General features: G+C 37.2%; 1 protein-coding gene across 1 annotated transcript in view; it reads left to right on the top strand.

Moving 5' to 3' along the window:
* The first annotated feature begins 7940 nt into the window (after positions 1–7940).
* The window catches only part of LOC137291400 (phospholipid phosphatase-related protein type 5-like), a 42600-nt gene continuing 31635 nt past the window's right edge, over positions 7941–18905 (top strand). The window contains exon 1 of the mRNA XM_067822736.1: positions 7941–7995. The gene's annotated coding sequence lies outside the window, so the exon portion shown is untranslated. The remainder of the gene's footprint in view (positions 7996–18905) is intronic.

Below are 18905 nucleotides of genomic sequence, written 5' to 3'. Positions count from 1 at the left end.
CTTAAGTAAAACTTGGTCATGAAAAATGCAGTGTATTGTGAGTTTAGCATCCATTTCATGTGACATTCAGAATTTCTCCATAATCAGAAAGATAGCATTTATTCTGAATAATTTATAAAACATGCCACTAGATTCCGTTTGATATGTCATCCCCAAGAACTCTTATTCCAGATTTGCCTTTTTGTTAAAGTTTTTATGAGGTGTTTTAATATTGCACTCAATTGAAACTAGAGAACACAGCATTAATAATGTAATTACTCCACAAGAATATCTGTGCATTGTTCAGCCTTAGAACAATGCTGTACGTTAGAAAGAAAATGTGCCCCAAAATTTTCTAATTAATAGCCATTATGAAAAGATTTTGAAATGTAATCCACATCAATAGGTATTCTGCTTGTCCATATATGAACACCATACCTCATTAGTGAACAGACCTCACACTGTAATACTTGTTTTGAAATGGGTTTCGTTTCAATTTTTGTGTGAAAGAATTGGCAGAATTTCCCACATGTCTAATCCTGCAATCCTTTAAGAAGTAAACAGACTTTGGGCATCATAAACACCAGATCTGTGTTTAAACACCTGCCAGGGGGTGCTTACAACGGACAAAACGTTTCCTCATGGACTGCAGATGACAACATTGATCTTGCCATGCTGATACTAGACTTGTGGAGATATATACTCAAAGGCAGAAGTAACTGTGCAATTATGTGATAACTGAAAATTAAATCAATTCATGATCATGGGCTATTTGGCTTGCCTTTAGTCTTCTAAACAACAAACTGTTTGGGTAGATATACCCAAGTGTCTTGATGTCATTGAATAATGAAACAAAATGGAAAGGTCACGGCATTTTCTTGCCTTTTCAAACTTCTAATAGGTAAGAAAAACAGAGAAAATTTTCGTTATTGTTTATCTCAAGTACAATGAAATAATTTACTTTGTTTAAATTCTAATGTTGTAGAATTAATTTCAAAGCAGTTTTTAGCTCATATTCAACCCAGTAACCTTTAATGCTTTGAATTTTCAATGAAAGAAGAGTCACCAGTTACAAATAAAGTCCTTTAAAAAAAAACCGATTGAAGCAACTTGCCCAGTGATTTCCATGTCCTGGCATTATACAACCAAGTATTTAATGGTGGAATTATGTCATTATCCTTTTATGGATCCTAGTTACATAAAAGTTGAAAATGAAGAGAGTGATTGAGTTTAGTTTTACGCCACACTCAGCAATATTCCGGCTAGAGGTGAGTGTTTTATAAATAATCAAGTCTGGACAAGACAATCCAGTGATCAACAGAATGAGCATCAATCTACGCAATTGGGAACCGATGACATGTCTCAACCAAGTCAGCGAGCCTAACCACCCGATCCTGTTAGTCACCTCTTGCGACAAGAATGGTTGCCTTTTATGGCAAGCATGGGTTGCTGAAGGCCTATTCTACCCCCAGACCTTCATGGGTCTGAAAATGGATTTTTTAATCAAAATTATTCTTTGCTGATTTTAGCATATACCTTTTTCATATTTGTTCACATGATAATTGAATGCCCTATCTGGAGCTCAGGAGATAGCATTGATCTGAATATGCAGAATGTTTATGAGGATGGGGGGGGTACCATCAGCATAGTGGAACTGATTTGTGGCCTTTCATGAAGTGTGTTTGGAATGAGGGTGATTAATTAAGTGTGTTTTATAGATGTAGTTATTGACTACTCATCTGGAATAATGTCTTGTGAAAGTTATTGTTTAACTAATGACAGTTGTCGTGTGGAAAATAGGTTTTTAATATGTGTGTTGATTGGTGTGGTGGTGACAGGGAGTCTGTGCCACAGTCATTTCACTAGAGTTGTTGACATTGTAAGATCTCCATCACATCTGAGTTTCTTCCAGTGTACACTGGCACACTAAGATGTGACTGAAATGCCTAACGAATGCACACATACGCTTTGATAATGATCAGTGAACACCCGTCGGAATCATACAGCCCAGCGAGAGATGATTTATGATGATGGACAAGTGTTTTGTTGTTTCTCTTGGGATATGTTTAGCATTCATGTGAGTATGTCACAACTGAATAATCTTTACCCCCATATTTTTTCTTCTTTTGTTTTGCTTCATTTTTTACTTTATTTCATGTGATGCCTTTGTCTAATGGAATTTCAGACATTTCCCATGTAAATAGCAATAACAAGTCTCATACACCTGCTCCTGCTCATCTCTGTCAGGAGGTATTGTATATATCAGTACCAGTACGGCATTTCATTGTTCATTTGAAACCCATTGTTAAAAATGTAAATTCTTACAAATCATGTATTCTTGTTTCCATGGGAACATCACTAGATCTGAGATCACTTACAACATATAACTGTTTGAACTTTCTAAATGATTCATAGCAGTGGTACATCCTGTCTGTCAGGTGCATGCATAATACAACCATCATCATTCTGGGTCTATTTGTCAGGAACAAAATCATTGATGTGTGCTCGATCTCGTAACACTGAGAGTGAGTGAGTGAGTGAGTGAGTGAGTGAGTGAGTGAGTGAGTGAGTGAGTGAGTGAGTGAGTGAGTGAGTGAGTGAGTGAGTGAGTGAGTGAGTGAGTGAGTGAGTGAGTGAGTGAGTGAGTGAGTGAGTGAGATGCAGCGTTGAAAGTATTTCAATATATGACAACATGTCAAGCGATGCAAAGATGACATGACATGGCTGGGGTTGTAGCCTGTGTCACTAGTTCTGGAGCAAATGTTTTAATTCTTGGTCAATGATAACATTGGAACTGTCAAAAGAATTATTGAACACCAATCGTACATTAATGATACTGAGTGGGAAAATACATGTTTTAATTTTTAGTATAAATTTAATATAAATGATGAGGAGATAATTACAACACAACTGCTTTCATTAAGATGTGGATGATGTCAGCCAAAGCCATCTGCCCAGTAAGACCCAGCCATCTGCTTAGCATTACCATGGTAACGTTACTTTAAGATAGAAGCAGACATCAAGCCCATTTTCTTTAAAACATGTAATATAACATGTTTCATGGTGTAAGTTTCCCAAACCATGAATTTAAATAATAATCTAAGCACAGTGGAATTTTGAGGGGATGAGCTAGTGTGTTATCACTAGATCATGAGTTACTATGAAAATGCAACTTATTGTTTTCTGAAATATGTATTTGGCATGTATATGAGCTCAGTTTGACGACAGAGTGGTAAAGGACTGACAGGGGAAAGACTGTTTGCGTAGGAATTAAAGTTTGGGATGAAAGCCCTGTTTCCTGCAGTTATGGCTGAAGTTGATCTGAACCAGACATAAGTCTTTCATACTCACGCCTATGATGATAAACAAACTGCTACATACAAACATTTACAAACAATCAAACATTTGTTTAACGATTAAGTAGTCAGCTGTCTGAAACAAATGGCTGAATGCTTGAGTTCTCCAGACAATTTTTTGTAAAAACATTAGACTTTTTACAACTTTTTTTCTTAGTCTCTCTCCTGATTTGTCAATTTTCCCGGCATGTTTGGGCCCTAGCTTACAGAGGATGGAACGAGTTATTAATTATCCAACATTTTCAGTAAATATCCTACTTAAAACATTTTAAAAATTCCTTAGATTACGTCAGTAGGAAATTATGAGGAGAGAAAGAAAGAGAGCACAATGAGGAATGGTTTCTTGCAATACCTCCCAAGTAACGGTTTCAGAATGGATTAGTTGTTGGAATATATTCCACATGATATCTGCACCACATTACCCAACTTCCATCAGCTGTTCTTGATAAAATTCCAGTTCCAAACTGCTGACTCTTTCATCACATCCTAAGTCTGATAGCAGTGCATGCTAGGCACATGTATTACAACTCCCTCTAAAATGCCCCAAGTCCTTAAGACCTAGAAAAACAGCTGTTGCACACTGCTACAACATGTCAGGTTGGAAATTTAATATCGCAACAGAGGTTACAGAATTAGCCATTGCTGCACAATGAGTTCCATTAACGTGGCCGACATTGTTGTAGAAGCTTGATACTAAAGACTTGTTAGGCACATTTACTTGTAATACAAAACACACCATGTCTAGACTGGTCCTAGCTGAGATTACAAGTTACCCTGTCTGTGCAAGTTAATTCCGTCACAGCTGTGTATTGACTTGGCTCCGTATGAAGGTTGTCTGTTTATAATCTGAAGTCTAATGCTTTAAATATTAAATGATATTAAAATAAAATTATAGAATACAGAATTTGTTGTTGCAAGACTTAATATTGTGATATTTACAGCAGACCTAATTATAGGCATTGTTATCAAACATTAGTCCCGAGTACTGAAATGTTAGTGGTATGTCTGCAGAAATGTCCACCTGTTTGAGCTGTGTAACCAGTAAACACAAAGCGAGAAATGCAATGACCCAGCCAGTAGTTATCTCCCTTGGTTTGGCACTGAGAAGTTTTTGTAAACCTCCTATCATGAGTTCCACAGCATGATCTCATGAAGCACGAAAAATAATTTTTAACTGGAAAAACATTATTGAGAATATTTCAAATTGTAAACCAAAAGTCACTGTGTTCTGTAATCTGATTGGTTGAAAAACATGATCAATTGGTATTAGATTCCCGGAAACTGCAAGACTATTCACTGCGTATTAACACATAAACAATTGTCTTGTTGTGTCATCAACAGTGGTGACGTCATTCAAATCATATTGTGATGTAAAGTTAGAATGACGTCACAAATGAGCAACTCCAGATGCTACCATGGAAACCAGCTGAAATGGCCAGCTGATGACACTTTACTGCTGTATTCATACTCGATGTAAACGAGTGCAGACAGTAAAACCCCTTTGGTTTACTTTTGTGTTTACAATGTCGATAAACATCATGTGTTGGCCAATTTCCGGGTGTTATTGAGTATTTGAAGCACGGGAATATTTCATTTGAAACCTCCGGCTGACACCGTCGGTTCCAAATGCATTACCGTGCTTCAAATACTCAATAACACCCGGAAATTGGCCAACACATGATGTTTATCTCCTAATTGATTATATTCAATTTTAGGGATGAAAAGGTCTTATGGAGAGATACTGTCAGCAAATTTTGAGTATTTAGTGGACTACAAACTATTCGTTTGTTTGTTCATGTGTTTGTTCATTCGTTTGTTTGTTTGTTCGTTTTTTTTAGAAGTGTGTGCAAGAATGTATTTTTATTTAAATATTCCTTTCACTTATTCCCTCACTGACTTAGAAGCAAGTGCAAATTCATTCATTCGTTCGTTCGTTCGTTCGTTCGTTCGTTCGTCCGTCCGTCCGTTCGTTCGTTCGTTCGTTCGTTCGTTCGTTCGTTCGTTCGTTCGTTCGTTCGTTCGTTCGTTCGTTCGTTCGTTCGTTCGTTCGTTCGTTCGTTCGTTCGTTCATTCATTCATTCATTCATTCATTCATTTAAATGTTCGTTACACATACTTGTTGATTTTTTTTATCTTATCTGAAGATTTAGTTTTGTGAGCATGTAAAACAACACTGCATTTCAAGACTATTTGAATAATTTCTTTTCCGAATTGTCATTCTTTCATAAAAACATACCTATGGAGCTTTAAAGAGACCTTGAATATGGAGACGAGCCAGCATCACCTCAAACCTTGCCAGCTTTTCTTTTTTTATGTCTTGTATGGCTTTCTCATGTCACAAGCCATAGTTTGAGGAACTGGTACTCCATTTAATAAATGTACCAGTCTTAATGAAAGGAGTCGTAGCTGTGTATTGAGAGAACAGTCTGATGTCAGGTATGTGTGATATCTAACATTCTGAGATGTAGAAAGACAACTTTGACAGCCATAAGGTTCTGTTATTGTTTTTGAACAGATTTGTAAACATTTTGACTGGTTTTCATTATATCCAGACCTCTTGAGTTTCTTTTATTTATATCATTTGGCAAAATGTTTTGATTAGAGATGTATATATGAAGAACTGTGTTTATTTATTACATCAAATTCCTGTAAGAAATTCTGAGAAATGATGTACCAAAAACTTTTGGAAAGTTATAACTCAAAACCAGTGGAAAAATATATTCAAACACAAATATGTATGACATAAAATAAGCTATATAAGTCAAAACACAATTATGTAAAACAAGAATTTTAAACCAACAAATTGAAGACCAGAAACTTAGCTATATGTTACATAGCTTGATGATTTCCAGAAGATCAACATGACAGAGTGAGTGAGTGTTTTGTGACTGATGGTCGACATCATGAACACTGACAATACCAGCTGCTTTGCTCAGGCTTTTGCAACAAACATGGGGACAGTATTTCATTGCCATTTCACTGATGAAGGGTGAATAAAGGTGATAACTTATGGATATCAGCTTCTTTTGTTATGAGGAAGATGACTTTATTCTAGATATCTTTAAATTTCTTCAGGTAAACTGCAGCACAATCTTTAGAGAATGTCTTCCCAGCGTCATTCACCTGGTGAAGGAGTTAATTGTTCCATGAAACATTGTGTTCCTTAGAATAAAGAGGTTCACATCCATAAATTCTTTACTTCATGTGTGTCAGTTCTAAACGGCAGATGGCTCAGCTTGGATTCAATAACCCACATGGGTACAATGTGTGAAGCCCATTTCTAGTGTCCTCATGATGATAATACTGGAATGTATTGCTAAAAGTGGCGTAAATCCATACTCGCATACCATAAACACTATTCTCCACCACACTGCACACCTGTCTGAAATGTTCAGACAGTGTGTTACATGTAACCTGTTACGTCCTATTAAGATACAGTTTGGATCCACGTTGGATCCTGAAGACATGGTACACCAACCATGGAGTCACAGTAAATGCTTGGAGATAAGCTCTTCTCCAGACGTGCATTGTTTACTTGTATTAACCTTCCTGGAACATAATGGTGACGTGCAGACTGATGGTGACAATTTCTTCCTTCTCAAAATAATTGCTTACAAAGGTAATTCATGACTAAGAATAGCCATCAGTGCAGTCCATCTGACATCTTTATTTACAGGTGATATGTTTTGTTTAAAGCTAACGAGGACAAAGAGTGTGTAGAGACAAGCACTGTAAGAAGACTTTGTTTAATCTTGGGGACATATTTGTCCAGTAGGGACAGTGTCCGCGACGTCGCTGCACTGCAGGAGTATACCTCCTCAAACATAGGTCTGTTACGGCAGCAAGATTAGGGAGTAAATAGTCCTAACGTGCAGCATTTTAACGTGTTGACACAAGACTTTCTATGTCATTCCCAGCATGGGTAAATAGGCCTGACCCAGGAGACAGCTTCATCCTGCTACCGCAATGCTAGTCCTCATGTCTCCTCTGTCAGTTGTTCCTTGCTGGAAGAGGCGGTTGGTAGTCGGTGGGGTTGTGGAAGCCGTCTGGAAGCAGCAGTGTTGAAATAGCTGGCAGCATTTAAATACTTGAAGGGATATCATTTGCAGCTGTTGAACAGTGGCTGAATCAGTTGAACTGTGACCAGTGTTGCATCTGTTGAAATGTGACCAGTGGTTCAATTGGTTGAACTGTGACCAGTGTTGAATCTGTTAAAATATGACCAGTGGTTTGTGTTGATTGAACTGTGACCAGTGGTTACGTTGGTTGAACTGTGACCAGTGGTTGAATGGGGTGAACTGTGACCAGTGATTGAGTCGGTTGAACTGTGACCAGTGATTGAATCTGTAGACCAGTGAACTGGTCAAACCTTACGGATAGTGATACTAGCTGCAAACAGATGATAATGATAATATCATGCCTGCAAAGATGAAATAGTCACTTTGGTTGCAGTGACTGGAGAGGGAATTTGTTTAAAATATATTAATATTGACTTGAGTTGTGAAGAAATGGTATAATAATTGACATTGTGATTGCGGTCAGTTTGCGATGAACAACTGAGACCTCACTTATGGGACATCTGTAACGGGCAGCCTAAATGCCATATGTGAATATGACCCGAGGGATTATTAACTTACCCAGTCAACACTGAAAGCATCTGGTGAGTAGATGTACAGCGATCTATACTGATCCTCTAAACAGTTTATCCCATAAAAGCTATTTGCCAAGTCAAGCACCATTGCTACAATACTGGCTCGGGTCCATCCAATAAGCCGTTTCTAAACTTAATAAAAAGGTTGTTTTAAACTGCGAAAAAAATACTGGCATGGCTTTGCTATCTTGCAAACAGCATTTTAACAAACACTGACACAACAATTCTAGACTTGACAAACCCATGATTGATATCCAAAGCAACATTCCATGTTGTATGGGTACTCTACTTCAACGAGCAGTTTCTTACATTACTTAAAAGTCAAGTAGCTGGACAGGCACTGGTTTAAGGGGACTGTCTGAACCAAAGTCCAGTTTGAGATATTTGTTAGTTATTTCTCCATAGGAATGTTTTTCTACAACATTATTTCTCTAGTTACCACTTTGCAGTACATATTTGGTAGGGTTGAATTTAAGAAAGTTGTTCACATTATTCGTTAATGATAAACATTATATTTATGTTGCTTGCCTCTATTTATTTATTTATTTATTTTTATTTTTATTTTTTGTTGTTGCTGGAGCATTAAAGAGAATTCTAGTCCTCATGATTGGTGAGAACCAGTAGACATGTGAACCAAGCTTGAGAACATAATCAGGATAAAGCAGGTGTAGAAAACATGATCATAGATTCCTGGCACTTACAAGGGAGACAACTCTGTACATCAAGCTCTGTACATCCACGGTGACTGTTAAATTGAATATGTGGTTAAGAAATAACAAAGAATTTTTCAAGTGAGATGAGTGAGATGTAAAAATCTGCCCAATTAATTGAGGTTATGACCTTGTAATATAATCTCAAACATTTGAAATTTTAACAGATTGTAAAATCAATCATCATATGAATGAGATTTGGAAACAATGTTTTAAACGAAAGTTCAATATCCAACTAATCTCTGTCTCTCATGGTTTTTCAAATGTCAGGAATTCAAATGTTCTTGTCCTTTCGATTTCTGCTCTAACTAATGACATCCCATCCACTGAAGCTGTTATGAAACATTGATTATCCCCTGATGGCCAGTGTTGCCTCAGACATTAACACGCCCACATATTGACAGTCCGCCACTTGGTTACACCAGTTACACACTCTATAGAATCACCCTTCAAAAATGAGATCCAATTCAATATTGTTACATGAAAAAGGCTCCTTTGGACAAATTTGGAATCTTTAATAAATAACCGGATATGAAACCACTGAGGTCAAAGATCAGGCAGCTTTTTTTGTTACAGTAGGTTATAATGATCTATTTATTCGATCAGTTTGAGGGCTGTAGAGTGAAGACATTCTAATTGTTATTATTTCTGGAATAACTTAATGAGCAGTAGGGGTGAAACGGTATACCGTGGCATTAGTAAAACCACAGTATTTAATGGTTTGGCATACCGTAATCAAATCCAAAAATTGAGTGTCTTCATACCATTGGTTTAAAAACCTTTTTATTATTTTTCTAGTCTGTTCTCCAAGCCTATGCATTCCTAGACAGGCGCCATTTTTGGAATTGCCTTGAATGTCGTCTTCTTGGATCTACTAGTCAGCAAGACATCAGTTTCTTTTTCAGTTATTTCAAATAAAAATATTTGTCCATTCATGTTATACCTTCTGTAATTGCTTAACATAAACATATTATTTGCATTTAGATGAGTTGTTACTTATCATAGGTATAAAATTCCCACCGGGTTTTTCCAAATATGACTGTTAGAATACTTTAGTTTTAGAATAAATGCGAAAAAATTATCTGATACATAAAAAAACTAATTTTTGCTTATTTTCTTACAACCACACACATTTTATGATTAAGTATTAAGTAGAACTTAAACACCCTGCACCTCCCCTCTGGATACACCTATGAGCTCTTATGTGTTGTGTTAATTGGTCTAATCTATTTATATAATTTATATAATGACAGTTTTGTTCAATCAAAGTAAGAAAGATTATGGTTAAGTTTTTAAATGTTATTAAATAATGTAAGGTTCATTTTGGCTCTTGATGTCAGTTTTCTGAATTATCTCATATGCCAAACTGAACCGAAGGCCCTGTGCTGCAGTAGGTACAGGACTGTGATGAGAGTGCACAGTTACACTCCTAATGAACAGAGATAACGGGCCTTTTTATGTGTTGCATCTAGTTAGCAGTATTGTGCTCAGACGTTCTCATTCACAATTTTTGGTTGGGTAGTCCAGTGGTTAAAGCATTTGCTGTTGATTTGAGTTCTATTCCCCACAGACCCATGAAGATCCTGGGTAGGATTGGTGTTCAGCAACCCATGCTTGTCATAAGAGGCGACTAAGGGGCTTGGGTTGCTAGGCTAGCTGACTTGGTTGACAAATGTCATTGTATCCCTGCTGTGTTGATCAATGCTCATGTTGTTGATCACTGGATTGTTTGGTCAGGGCTCAATTAGTTTGCATGAGGGTTGAACATTGTTGAGTGCAGCATTCAACAACTTCCAACCATTCAATGTATACCTGACAGTGTATAATCTGACAATGTATAATCTGACAATGTGTTCCTGACAGTGTATAATCTGACAATGTATACCTGACAGTGTATAATCTGACAATGTATACCTGACAGTGTATAATCTGACAATGTATACCTGACAGTGTATAATCTGACAATGTATACCTGACAGTGTATAATCTGACAATGTATTCCTGACAGTGTATAATCTGACAATGTATTTCTGACAGTGTATAATCTGACAGTGTATAATCTGACAATGTATACCTGACAGTGTATAATCTGACAATGTATTCCTGACAATGTATTCCTTACAGTGTATAATCTTTACATTCCTATTACAGTGTCACCTGCAGTAAAACCTCACTCACTCATTCAGCTACACTCACTCAATTTACACAATGAAAACAGATCATGACCTTCGTGCAGTTTAAATACTGGTTGCCATAGTTACTTGAGGCACAACAATTGATAATTGTCATAATCACCAATGTATGAAGTGCAGTGACATTTGAGAAGATATTCTGTGCTTCAGTTCTTTTTCTCGAAATACATCCAGCAGAGATGAAGTATGGAGATTATTTTTTTGTTTTAGAAAATTGAATTCAGCCATGTTGGGACTGAAGAAACTGTACATGATCAGTGACAATTCCTCATGAGAATACAATTCATTATTTAGTGGTTTACTCACATCAGCTAATGTCAGGAATAACTAGCAGCACATCAAACCATTTTGAAAACCCTCATTCAACCTAGATCTTTCACATGTAATATATTTGTATTTTTTAATAGAAATATTAAATTTAATCAACAAAACTTGACTACCTATTGTCAAAATGTTCATAGCACTACAAACTTTGCCCATTCCTAACATATTGACTATGATCAAAGTCCAGAATTCATAGGGCTACGAGCTTTTCAAGAATAATGGCCCTGTCCCATAATTAGACTTTACTAGACTTTCCTAGACTTTACTAGACTTCACTTAAGGGAACTGGTCTCTGAAATGAACATATTTTACAAAAATAACTCAGGCCAGACCAATTCTAATTCTAGTTTTACAGATTTTTTCCTCTGAAAACCTAAAGGCAGGTAGGAAAAAAATAAAAATAAAATTTCCAATTAAATAATATTTCTTCTAAATACTAAAAGTATTTTACTTTTGGCAATTTGTGTGGTGAATATGGGTTAAAAAACAACCTAAAAAGTATTTTCCTGTGAATATATGTTTACATATTTAGCCAATAAAAACTTTAGAATTATAATTTTTGAGCAGGGGAAATTTTTTTTTTTTTACTCTTGGGCAGGCGGATCCGTAAAACAAGAAATATAACTGGTCTGGTTTCATAGTGTAGAAAATAATAATAAGATATAATAAAAAGGAGCCCAGAGACTTTCTTCATTTTCAGATCTGTGTAAATGTAGACTTGCCTCATTTTCTAGACTTGCAAGGACTTTGTGGGATATATTTGCTTCAGGGTCTGTATGACAGACTAGTGATGTCCATACAGGAATGGTAAAGCATTGGCAGTCATCACCTTGACATACAGGAATGGTAAAGCATTGGCAGACATCCCTTTGACATACAGGAATGGTAAAGCATTGGCAGTCATCCCTTTGACATACAGGAATGGTAAAGCATTGGCAGTCATCCCTTTGACATACAGGAATGGTAAAGCATTGGCAGTCATCCCTTTGACATACAGGAATGGTAAAGCATTGGCAGTCATCCCTTTGACATACTGGAAGTCATCACTTTTGGGTATGCACTTGATCCATACTTAGTTACATATTTTAGTTATATGAAAAATAGTTTATCTGGTATATTGTAGTGCCACATAGTTCTATATTTTTTATTGAATGTACTTCACTGAACTTACACTAGACAAGGGGAAATGTGTCTGGTGGTATTCATACATGTATGGCAGTGTTACATGTTTGTACTGAAACAGACTGTTGGTTTGTTTGATGAGCATTATAGATAGTTGTCTGGGACAGAATCAATTGTGTGTCCCTTTAGATTTACATCTTCAACTAAACAGACAGTATAGATTTTGTAAGTAACATACTAAAGGTGAAGTCAGAATTATACAAGGAACTTTCACTTCCATTTCACTTCTATTTGTCTCCTGTTTCACCTCTGTTTCACCTCTATTTAACTCTTGTTTCAAGTTTTCTTCCATGTATTTCCCTTCATGGATGACTGTTTTTCAGGAATAATTTCTCAAGGCTATGAATGTAATCTGTATAAACAGATTCAAGACAGACATCCTTGTCAGCTGGGAGCCAGCTGCTCATGATACAGATGGTCTTGATTCACATCATTGTAGGATTAGGGTTAATTCAACTGAATAATGTCAGCTTTCACTTTGTCTTCTCTAGTCTTCACTGATGCATTGTTCTGGGTAATCCTAATGAAACTCATCAGACACCTGTCTCTCAAAAACATGCACAGCAAGAACACACTGGAGATATCTGGACAGAACTGGTTCTTAAAAGGCCTATTCTGGAGAAGGACTGCAGGGAATGAGGTTGTCAGACTCACAGACTTGGTTGACTTGGGTCATGGCGCCCTGATGCCTGGGTCATGGTGCCCTGATGTCTGGGGGATGGTGCTCACTATAGTAATCACATGTTTGGTTCAGTAAGTGGACATCTAGTCAGTCTCACAGCCCCTGTACCATTTTATGTTCTCTACTGCCTGGCCTTCCCTGCACCGATAAGGCCCTAACTGAATCAAGTGTAAGTTCCCCAGGTTCTCCCAGGGCTCCTTTTCAAATGGGTTCATTTGTTACAGTCAAACTTACATATATTCAGAGACTAGGCATTAGTCTAGCCAACATCATTTAATTGGAATAGTGGTAGATAAACTTAAATTATTAGATGGAATAATAGTGATGCAACAAACACTGAACAAACAAACATCTCTTCATCAAAGTATCAACTCTGTCTCACAGCCCCTGAACCACATCATACTCCCTTCCGTGCAGCCCCTTCTAACGTAATACAAAATTCTAAATTTCCTGAATTTCTAATTTTCCTCCTCTCTGGAGCTCGGTATCAGTTTGAAAGGAATGATTGGTTTCAGTTCAGTTTTCCAGTTTATATGTATTCAGAGATGATGCCACAGTCTGGTAGTGACAGGGAATCCTGTAGTTCTGTATTTAGGTACACTCTCATCACTAAAATTAGTTTTGGCACCAGCTGCTCACAAGGTAAGCATGTTCTGCCCAGCCTATCTCTTCCTTCTATGAGACACCAGGTGCTCACAATATATGCAAGTTCTGCTCAGCCTGTATCTACCCTCAATTAGACACCAGGTGCTCACAAGGTGATCATGTCCTGCTCAGCCTGCATCCTCCCCTCATTGGGACACCAGGTGGTCATAAGGTAAGCATGATCTGCTCAGCCAGTATCCTCCCCTCACTAGGATACCAGGTGCTCACGAGGTTACTACCTTTATAAGAATTTACCTGTAAAAGGGCATAAAGCCATTTTTACCATTTCCATTGTTATCCTTCAAATATAATGAGTTACAGGAAATTCTGATTAAAGTTCTGTATGTAGATAAACTCTGATCGCTACAATTAATTTTGACACCAGCTGCTCGCAAGGTAAGCATGTTCTGCTAAGCCTATATCCTCTCCTCACTGGGACACCAGGTGCTCACATGTTAAGCATGCTCTGCTCAGCTTGCATCCTCCCCTCACTGGGACACCAGGTGCTCACAAGGTAATAATGTTCTTCCCAGCCTGCATCCTCTTTTCAATGGGGCACCAGGTGCTCACAAGGTAACCATGTTCTGCTCAGATTGCATCCTCCCCTTCCAGAACACCAGGTGCTCACAAGGTAAGCATGATCTGCTCAGTCAGTATCCTCCCCTCTCTGGGACACCAGATGCTCACTAGATAAGCATGTTCAGCTAAACCTATATCCTCCCTCAATGAGACACCAGCTGCTCACAAGGAAAGTACTTTTATATGAATTAACCTGTAAAAAGGGCTTAAAACCATCTTTACCGTTTCTATTGGTACAGTTCAAGTAAAATGACATATTGCCATGACAGTCAATACATAATGGAGGTATATCTTCTTGTTTCATGTGTACGATTCATACATCAATGTTACTAAGTTTTTAACTAGTGTGTGGTAATTAGTGTCTGTGACTGCAGCATCCATAGACAAGGCTGTATCGTTTACTTCTTGAACTTCCTCACACAGGGTAATACGTACAACCCTTCAATAGGATACCAGTGTTCCTTGAGGTAAGAACAAAACACTTCAAGTCCTTACACAGACTTTGTTTCAACCCAAGAACTGCCTCACACAGGAAATGTAGCTCCTCAAACCTTTAGACAAGTACAAGGAACTATTCTCCCACCATTCTTAAAACTTTAAATCCACAAATTGGACCTCATTGCCATGTGATACTTTAATCCCTCCCAAGATTAGCGAAAGCATCATTTTACGTTGTGTTTGTTCTCATTATCTGCGTGTGACAGCCATGTTTGAGACGGAGGACTAACAGAATCGTGAGTTTGTCTTGAAGGTATTTGTCGTGTATACACACTAGGGCTTGCAATCCACGGCAGCTGGGTGGTGCCCTCAAGTCACCGTCTCAATACGGGTATTTAAACTCCCAGAGTCACCTCTTCTCATAATTAACATCCCGTTTGATTAATCACAGGACAGATACCACCAGCTTGGTCCAACAGTCACTAGCTGTTTCTGAGTGGATGCTTACGTAAACTCCTGAGTGGATGCTTATAGAAAGTGTCATCTTACTTTTGATTCCTACGAATCAGAATTCTCATCATTCTGTTCACTGATTGATGAAAGCAGGGCATATTTTCTGCATCATTTTGGTCAATCCTTGCTGCTTCAAGCAAAGGTAGGAGGATTTGTACGTATGTCAATGATAATTACAGGTGTAAGAGGTTAACTACATACATGTATTTCCTTCACATTTATGATGTTGTGGTACGAAAGAATCATGTTCTTTCCACTGGTCTTGTCTGCGACATTCTGGGCTGTGCTTTATGTCTGCTTGATGATGAAAATTGACATCCTTCAGTGACAACTCAGGTTTGATAGTTTTAAAAATGATGCTGTATGATGCTCGAGGTTGTCCTAGCGTCAAACATTCCTGTCTGATGTTTCATTGTATTCATTTATCCCTTAAGAAATGAGTACTGTGTCTTTGAGCTTGAATGATGCTTTGGACTGGAAACCATGGTTTTATGTTGTGCTGGATAGATAAGGTCAATGGGTGTGATGTAATGAACGCTATCAGTAAACTCAAGCTATCAGTAAACACAAAATATGTATAAACACAAGCTATCTGTAAACACAAGCTATCTGTATATTTTAACTCCCTTAATATTTGAAAAACTGTTCAAACTTACATGACTTCAAACAAAATCTGAGAACTCATCTTTTTATACAGTCATACCCTGATGACTAGTTTCATCACAAATGACTATGATTTGAACTCTGTGTGTGCTTTGAGCATTTACTGTTACTGGAAATAGCATGGTACAAATGGACTATAATATTAGTAACAAAATAAACACAAGCTATCTGTAAATACAAGCTATCTGTAAACACATACTATCTGTAAACACAAACTATCTGTAAACGCATACTGTCTGTAAACACATACTATCTGTAAACACAAGGTATCTGATGACAGACACAAGTGACTGACACACTGTGTTACAAGTTAAACCATGGACATGTGCACAGTAGTGATGTCTGTGGAAATCTGTATATATTATCAAATTATTAGTTGATATTGATTTTGAGTTAGTTTTCTGATCAAATAATGGTTAATGGTTTGCAAAGCATTTCAGTTGTGCCAACTGACTGAGCAGTAAACCTTAACAGATCCTGCAGGTATGATTGATTTACAGTGGGATGATCATGTTTTTGGAGGTGTGGAGTTGTTACTACATACAAACTGTTGATATCAATGCACATTCTATCATGACATGGACAATAACTTGAATTTGATTGGTCAAAATAGTGTTAAAACCAGGTATCAATTAACTTGATTCTGATTGGTCGAAAAAGTATTAAAATTCATGTATCAAATTCAATGCTGGTATGATACTTCTCACACAAAAAGCATACATATGAATATATTGATCTGTTGATTACTTTGAATAATGGCTACCAGTTACCCATCAGAATTGTATAAATTTGATATCAGAACACTATCAGACGTATTTGACTTCAAATTTTATCAAGAGATATTCTTTCTACAGTGAACATATGTAAAATTCCTAAACAGTCTGTTTTTTTCAGTAATTGTTACCATGTTGCACCTAGAAGAATCTTCTTACATAGCAGAAATTTCAGCTGTCCATTGTTGCAATAATTGTTGCTGTGACATCGCCAAAGTATTTGGTACATCAAATAAGCACCACCTCCGTTGTTTGGTTGTATCGGTCCCCCTGTGTGATATAGAGTTGTTTGTTTATTCTAAGGAGGAAATTCATTGCAATATTACAACAGTGCAGTGTTGTTAACACACTGTATTTATAAGGTGCAGGTGTAGATGTGTTGATGCACTGACACCTCACCTTGGGGCCAGTGCAGACTTCAGGTAAGTGTCCAGTGGCCATATGATTGTATTGTGTGGACAGAATGATGATGATGGAAGCTCTTCAATAAATCATATCATTCTTGACGATTGTTTTTGGAAAGTACAGAACATGAGACCATAAATAAATCAATAAATGTATAAGGTAATGAATACTAGTATATTGAACTGTATGATTTTATACACAAAGATATTTGCATACCTCCGTCAGCATAGGCTTTTAATGATGCTGTGTCCGTAAGTAAATAATTGATTCTTACTAACACTGACTCCAGAAAAGCATGCCAAATGTATTTTGATAATGTTTTTTTTTTATTCTAGGTAACATGGAACATTAATTTTTCCAGATAAATATTGACAATATGTGTATGTTAGAAAACTACTTACTTATGTAGGGTCATGGAAACAAGATAAGTATGTGACAGCGGTCACACGTGGTCACACCAAACACAACGTATCATGCATTTACCCTTATTCATAGCTGACCAGTCTCAGTGTCCTGTCTCCCAGTAACTAGTCAGATGTACCTGTCTCCCAGTGGCTAGTCAGATCTACCTGTCTACCTGTGAAGGTATTGTACAGGTAGGACACACTATCTAGTCAGATCTACTTGTCTACCTGTGAATGTATTGTACAGATAGGACACACAATTTAGTCAGATGTACCTGTCTACCTCTGAGTGTATTGTACAGATAGGACACATTATCTAGTCAGATGCACCTGTCTACCCGGGAATGTATTGTACAGGTAGGATACACTATCTCATCAGATTTACCTATCTACCTAGGAATATATTGTATGGGTGGGATACACTATCTAATCAGATCCACCTGTCTACCTGCTGATGTATTGTACAGGTAAGATATACTAGATAACCATTCAGGCTTTCAGTACATATTTCACCAAGACAGGACAGCATATAATTTGAGGATTTTATTCATGGATTTCCTCAGAATTTATGTTCATAAGTTTTATGTTGATTTGTAACTATCGGTATCGTATGCCTTGAGTGATTATGAATGTGGTGCAAGATAATGTCTGTATGACAAAACAAAAGCCAGGGATCAACCTTCAGTGATCAAGCATTGATTTTCCAACTGGGCCATGTTCTTCAATATTTGATTACCTGTTCTCGTTAACTGGTAATTTGACACCTCCGTCTGTATTTAGGTGTGTGGGCCACACTGCCAGTGCTACTCCGATAAAGAGTTCCTGTCTGGGTGGAGGGGTTCTGGTTTCAGTTGACTGAGGACATTTTGATGCACAGATTGAACAAAAAGTTCCTGAAAATGCCAGACACGTGACACAATTGATGTTTAAATTCATGTATCAGTTGCCTTGAGATTACAAACCAGAAAGCCATTTTATAATTGTTCCATCATCTGTTGTCCAGTAGACTGATGGACCTTCAACTAATGTCTGGTCTCTGAAATGAACATATTTTGCTGAAAACAGTTATTAAACAAACTTAATATCATTTGATATAAAAGTGCCAATAGACTTTTTGTCATTTTAAGAAACTGTGGCTATTTAAACCAGCACGGGTTTTCTTGGATATACTAGTCAGGATGTGTATGAGACTCGACCCTACTCTTCTAGTAATTGTTCTAGTCATTATATATATAATAATAATAATAGTAATGTGAAGTCTTATAAAGCTCTAATCTCCATGCAAGCATGCTCAAAGCACTAACACGCTGATCATCATTATTACCCCGGATAACCCAAGCTGGCTGTTAGGTGCTAGAAGGTTATAGTCACATGACTTCATCTCACCGAGTACCTATTTTCTGCTGGTG

The sequence above is a fragment of the Haliotis asinina genome, chromosome 7 (genome assembly GCF_037392515.1).
Source record: "Haliotis asinina isolate JCU_RB_2024 chromosome 7, JCU_Hal_asi_v2, whole genome shotgun sequence".
NCBI classification, from domain to species: Eukaryota; Metazoa; Mollusca; class Gastropoda; order Lepetellida; family Haliotidae; genus Haliotis; species Haliotis asinina.
This window is presented reverse-complemented; position numbering and strand designations above follow the sequence as displayed.